This window comes from Dama dama, chromosome 1 (genome assembly GCF_033118175.1).
Source record: "Dama dama isolate Ldn47 chromosome 1, ASM3311817v1, whole genome shotgun sequence".
Lineage (NCBI taxonomy): Eukaryota > Metazoa > Chordata > Mammalia > Artiodactyla > Cervidae > Dama > Dama dama.
Genome location: NC_083681.1, coordinates 76325433 through 76331833, shown reverse-complemented (window position 1 = coordinate 76331833; position 6401 = coordinate 76325433). Strand labels below are relative to the sequence as shown.

The 6401-nt window shown below is 39.3% G+C and overlaps 1 pseudogene; it reads right to left on the bottom strand.

Moving 5' to 3' along the window:
• Positions 1–837: 837 nt before the first annotated feature.
• LOC133055290 (olfactory receptor 4A47-like) lies at positions 838–1766 on the bottom strand (annotated as a pseudogene).
• Between the last annotated feature and the right edge of the window lie 4635 nt (positions 1767–6401).

Below are 6401 nucleotides of genomic sequence, written 5' to 3'. Positions count from 1 at the left end.
AAAGAATCCACCTGCAATGCAGGAGACCTCAGTTCAATTCCTGGTGGGGGAAGATCCGCTGGAGAAGGGATAGGCTACCCACTCCAGTATTCTTGGGCTACCCTTGTGTCTCAGCTGGTAAAGAATCTGCCTGCAATGCAGGAGACCTGGGTTCATTTCCTTGTTGGGAAGATCCCCTGGAGAAGGGAAAAGCTACCCACTCCAGTATTCTGGCCTGGAGAATTCCATGGACTATACAGTCCATGGTGTTGCAATGAGTCGATCATGACTGAGCAAATTTCACTGTTTTCAATCCTATATTGTTTGGTTTTCATATGTGCTGTTAATTAATCCCTATTTTATTTCAAATTTTCTTGTAAACAGTAAAATATTTAGCTTAAAATTTGGGGGCAAAGTGTGTTGGAAATATAGCAAAGAAGACAGTCTATATAAAATAACAATTTTTAAGTTGTAGAAATAAATGAGTTTACTTAAATGACAAGAATCTAAATAAAAATTACTCCATGTCTGAACAAGAGTAAAAAAGATAAAAGCATAAATGATCAAAAATCAGTACAACTATATAATTGTAACCTTACAAATTAATTATATATCATTAATATCTTGCTGTATAAGCATTAAATCTTGTTAGCTACAGTGATAAATAGGTATTTATAGGCTTTATACTCTAGTAGAGAGGAAAACTTTTAACAGCACAGTTGTATAACTATCTTTAATTATAATTGTAGTAAAATTTTTGCAAAAAAGAGAAATCAGAATCAAATTTTAAAATGACTTCAGCATTCTAGGAAAATGGACCCTAATGTCGAATGACTCCCTTCATGGTGGATGATATACTTATTTAATATGAGATATGATGCTTCTTCTCCAGAGCTTCTTCATAGCATTAGTCAACTCAGAATTTCTTAGACTGTAGATTAATGGGTTCAACATGGGAGTTATGACTGTATAGAGCACACTCAATAATTTGTCAATGGGGAAGGTCTTAGCAGGTCTTGTGTTTATGAAAATACAGGGAACAAAAAAGCAGACAACCACAGTGATGTGGGAACCACAGGTCTGGAGGGCTTTCCGCCTCCCTTCCTGACTCAGGTTCTTCAGAGAGTGCAGGATGACTCCATAGGAGACGAGTAAGAGCAGAAACACAAGAGTGCAGATCAGTCCTCCATTGACCACAACTAAGACACCAATGACATAGGTCTCAGTACAGACGAGTTTTAATAATGGGAACATGTCACACATATAGTGATCAATGACATTGGGACCACAGAATGGGAGCCAAGAAATAGTGCCAAGTTGAATTACTGAGTACAGAAAACCTCCAACCCAGGACACCACCAGCAGTAAAACACACACCCTTTGCCTCATGATCACCAAATAATGCAAGGGCTTACAGATGGCCACATAGCGGTCATAGGCCATCACCAGCAGAAGGAAGACCCCAGATCCAGCAAAAAAGTGTCTGTAAACAGCTGTGTCATGCAAGATTCAAAGGTTATGATTTTTTCCCCAAAGAACAAGTATGAAATCAACCTGGGAGTGATAGAAGAGGAATAAGTGATATCCATAAATGATAAGCTAGCAAGAAAAAAGTACATTGGTGAGTTCAGGGTCTTACTAACGGTCATAGTCACAACAATGAGCAGGTTTCCCATCACAGTCAAAATATAGAAGAGCAAGAACATAACAGAAAGGACTTTCTGCTCCTTTGGATTCTGTGTGAGGCCCAGGAGGACAAAGTAAGTCACATTGCTCCTTGCTTCCATTTCGTCTATACAGAAGCTGACTTCACATCTGAGTAGTTTACCTCCAAAATGAAGGGAAAAACACTTAAAGACAGAAAAGACTTCAATGTTTGTTTTTTATTTATCCATTCATTAGAAGATATGCATGGAGCATCTATTTGTGTCCAATATGTCATGGACATTTTTATTACCAAGTTGAATAAGGCATAGTTCACTTCACTCTAGTGCTAGGCACATAATGAGGAATCAGGCAATTCCAGACCCACATAATAGATGCCATTAAATGAGTATCAATACCGGGCTAAGAGTCACAGTAGGATTTTCTCAAACTAGAATCAGAGGAAGGCTTCCCAGTAGAAGCAATGCTGAAGCTGAGTTTTTAAAAATGCAAGAATAAAAAAGATGGGAAGAGAAGTTCATGAAGAGGTGCACCATTTATAAGGTCAAAAAAGTGCAAGACTTGAGACCCGCTTAAGGTAATTTACATAATAATAGAGTAGATCAAACAATAAATAGAAGTTCCCTGTCCTGAAGTGTCTCAAACTGCACTGACACTTCTTAGGTCTTTAGGTGGATACTTCCCTTTTCCTGGCCAATAAACACGGCAGCAATCTAAACTGTGTCCCTAGTCCCTAACTCTCCTCTAATTCTCAAACTTAGATATATGCCATGCATGGAATTTCCCAGGCAAGAATACTGGACTGGTTGCCATTTCCACCTCCGAAGGATCTTCCCAATCCAGGGATCTAACCCTTGTCTTCTGCCTCTCCTCCACTGGCAGGCGGATACTTTACCACCAAGCTACCTATATGCAACATTTCTAATTTTGGACATCCGATTGATTGACAATTTAGTAATTATTAAACTTTTAAATAGGCCACACTAAACATAATGGTTTCAAATTGTCCACACTAAACATAACACTAAACATATAAAATTTAAAGAGGTGTTCTGTATTTATCTCATTAAATGCTATCATTTTCCATGTTATTTTTCAGACAAAAAACTTTCAGTACTGTTCTCATTTATCAATTTCATAAAATCTTAATAAATCTTATCAACTCAATATATCAAAATATATTACAAATATGATCATACCCAACTTCTTAATTTCTTAGAAATAGCTTTCTACCAAGTCTCTCCAAAAAATTGGAGAAAAAATTATTCTGGCCTCCAAAAAACTGGTTCTCCTGAAGCTGCCCAAATTGTCCTTTTTAATCTTATTCTGATAGCATCTCTCTTTTGCTCAAAGATCCTGCAATATATTTCAAACATATATTCATATCTTAATGTAACACATTTAATATTTACTGTAACAAGAACCACAATCCTCATTTCATAACTGAAGAAGCTAAGGTTCAGAACAACTAATTCAGTTTCCCAAGTCACATTTTTAAGTGATATACCTAGAGTTGAGTTTAAGTTTGATTTCAAAGTAATTTAATTTCTACATAATAATTTCTCACAATTGGGAGACTTGTTCCCACTATTTACTGTTAGTTTTATCTTGTGGAGGCTTGTTCAGAATCTGAAGGATGACCTTAAATTACTCATAAACGATGAAATTATTTTTCATCCAGTTTGGCAACAGAGGGCAAAAAGCTGCCTTATTAATTGAGGATATAGTTTATTTTGTTTGACTGTCTGTTCATTAACTTCATGGAGTCTTCTGATTATTCAGAAGGTTATTTTTATGTGCAGTATATATTATTTTAATGGAATTCCATGGTGCACAGAGAAAAGAGAAGTTTGTTACGCTGGGAAATTTATCAAAATGACCAGGAAATTCTATATATACATAGAAGATATCAATTAGTCATTTTGCAGGGAAATTTTTCACAAGTAACTTATTCCTGCTAATGTCAAAAAAAAAAATGAATTTGACTTTTTATCCCTTTTCACTCTGTCATGTTAGCATGGACAGAGTAGTTAATTGAGATTTTGAAAAAATTTCCTAAACTTTTTGGAGCCTTGCCTTAAGTCTAAGAAACGACCTTCTGAAAAATTTCTGTCAGTCACTAAGTGGGTAGCATCTTCTTCCTGTTAGGGGTGAAGATCACAAGATATTTCATCCCTTCCAGCTGCAATTATCATTGAGTCCTGGAATTGGCATGTGTCCAGGACTAATTCTTGCTTAATTAATTCACTGCGATTTTCCCCAAACTTTTAAAGGAAGTCCATATGTAAAGTTATTAATAGGCCAAATCACAAAATTAATGTCAGAAAGGTGCAATGTGGACAAAGAGCTCCAGAATCATGAAATGACTACAAATCAAGAATGAAATATCTACTCAGTCATTTAGCTTTAGTGAAATTATTTGTTATGTGTTTCCCTAACAGCCATAGCAAGATTGTTTCCTTTTATACAATATCCAATTTAATTATCTTAAATTTGCTTTTATATATGTATATAAAATATCAAAAAACACAATTAAATGCATTAAATTTTTATATATAGTAAATAATCCAATTATTAATTTTTCAAAAAGTTGATGATACCCGCATTTGACCAGCAACCATGCTATAAGTAAGGATACAAGAATTAATAAAATCAGGGGGAAATCATGTAAAACTTTCCCCTGTGTGGATCTTATTTTGTTATAATAGAATCATATAAAAAAGAAGGAGACAATTTTTAGAAAGAAGTTGCAGTTTTGAAGATGGCGGAGGAGTAGGACGGGGAGACCACTTTCTCTCCTACAAATTCATCAAAAGAATAACTGAATGCAGAACAAACTTCACAAAACAACTTCTGATCACTAGCTGAGGTCATCAGGCGCCCAGAAAAGCAGCCCATTGTCTTCGAAAGGAGGTAGGACAAAACATAAAGATAAAAAGTGAGACAAAAGAGCTAAGGACGGAGATCCGTCCCGGGAAGGGAGTCTTAGGCGGCATTGCTTGGGGTAGGGTCCGGCCCGAGTGCCCTGAGGACAATCGGAGGGAGCTTCTGTGAGTTGCCAACTTGAACTGTGGGAGACCAAAAGAGAGAGAGAAAATTAACCGGCCGGAACACACTGCCGGCCGTTCGCAGAACAAAGAGACCGAGAAAGTCCAGAGAAGAGCTTGCAGGCTACGGACCAGCCCAGCCCCGCCAGAGGCAGGAGGCAGGGGGGGAGGGGAAGGTCACGGGGAGACACAGGGCGCAGGCACCCGACCGGCGCGGGCGGGACTGGGGCTGGGGACGCGGAGGGCAGAAGGCGCGCGCACCCGACTGGCACCAGCGGAGACTGAGACTGGGTCCGCGGAAGGGAGGGGGCGCGCCACACCTGGGGAGAGTGCGCCCACCAAGCCCCTGGCTGCCTGGACAGCTCTGACGGGGAAGGCACAGAGAGCAGGCGCAGCTTTTCGTTCCGCGCTTTTGTGGAACACCCAAGGGCTGGAACCTCGCGCAGCGTGGGGCGCGCTCCCTATAGAACAGCTGGGAGCCTGAGCAGCGCAGATGGAGAAAGCAGCGTCAGCCCCTCCCGGCAGCCCCAGCCCGTCCACGCGGCGCAAGCCCGTCACCACAGCGACAACCCCTCCCGGCAGCGCAAGCCCCTCCCCGCGGAGCGACGGAACTAGCTACCTGAATAAGAGTCCACCTCCGCCCGCCTGTGTCAGGGCGGAAATGAGGCTCTGAAGAGACCGGCAAACAGAAGCCAAATAAACAAAGGGAACCGCTTCAGAAGGGACTGGTGCAACAGATTAAAATCCCCGTAGAAAACACGGACTACACCGGAACGGCCCTATAGATATCGAGAAGTGTAAGCTGGAACGAGGAGCTATCTGAAACTGAGCCGAACCCACACTGACCGCAACAGCTCCAGAGAAATTCCTAGATATATTTTTACTTTTTTTTTTTTCTAAGTAAGGAAGAAAAAAAAAAATTTTTTTTTCTTTTTTTGTTTTTTCTTTTTTTATTTTTTCTTTTTTATTTTTTCTCTTTTACTTTCCTTTAAAATTCCCTATAAATCCCCCATTACTCCTTCACTTTCATTTTCATAGATTTTTACAATTTTTTTAATTAGGAAAAAAAAATTTTTTTTTCCTCTTTCTTTCTTTTTTTTTTCTTTTGCTTTTTTTTCTTTCATTTTTCTCTTCTTTTTTCTATTTTTCTTTTTCTCTTATTTCTTTTAAAGTCCTCTAGTACTCCTCTACTACTCCTTAATTTTCATTTTCAATACACTATAACCTTACAAAAAAAAAAAGGAAGAGAAGCCATATTTTTAAACCGAAGATTATTCTCTCCCAATCTTGACTCTCTGTTTTCTACCTCAGGACACCTCTATTTCCTCCTTTCCCCTTCTCTTCCCAATCCAATTCTGTGAATCTTTGTAGGTGTCTGAGATACGGAGAACACTCTAGGAACAGACAGCTGCGTAGATCTGTCTCTCTCCTCTTGAGTCCCCCTTTTTCTCCTCCTGCTCATCTCTATCTCCCTCCTCCCTTTTCTCCTCTTCATGTAACTCTGTGAAACTCTCTGGGTGTCCCTAATGGGGGAGAATCTTTTCGCCATTAACCTAGAAGTTTTATTATCAGGGCTGTATAGTTGGAGAAGTCCTGAGAATACAGGAAGAATAAAACTGAAATCCAGAGGCAGGAAACTTAAGCCCAAAACCTAAGAACACCAGAAAACTCCTGACTACATGGAACTTTAAGTAATAAGAGACCGTCCAA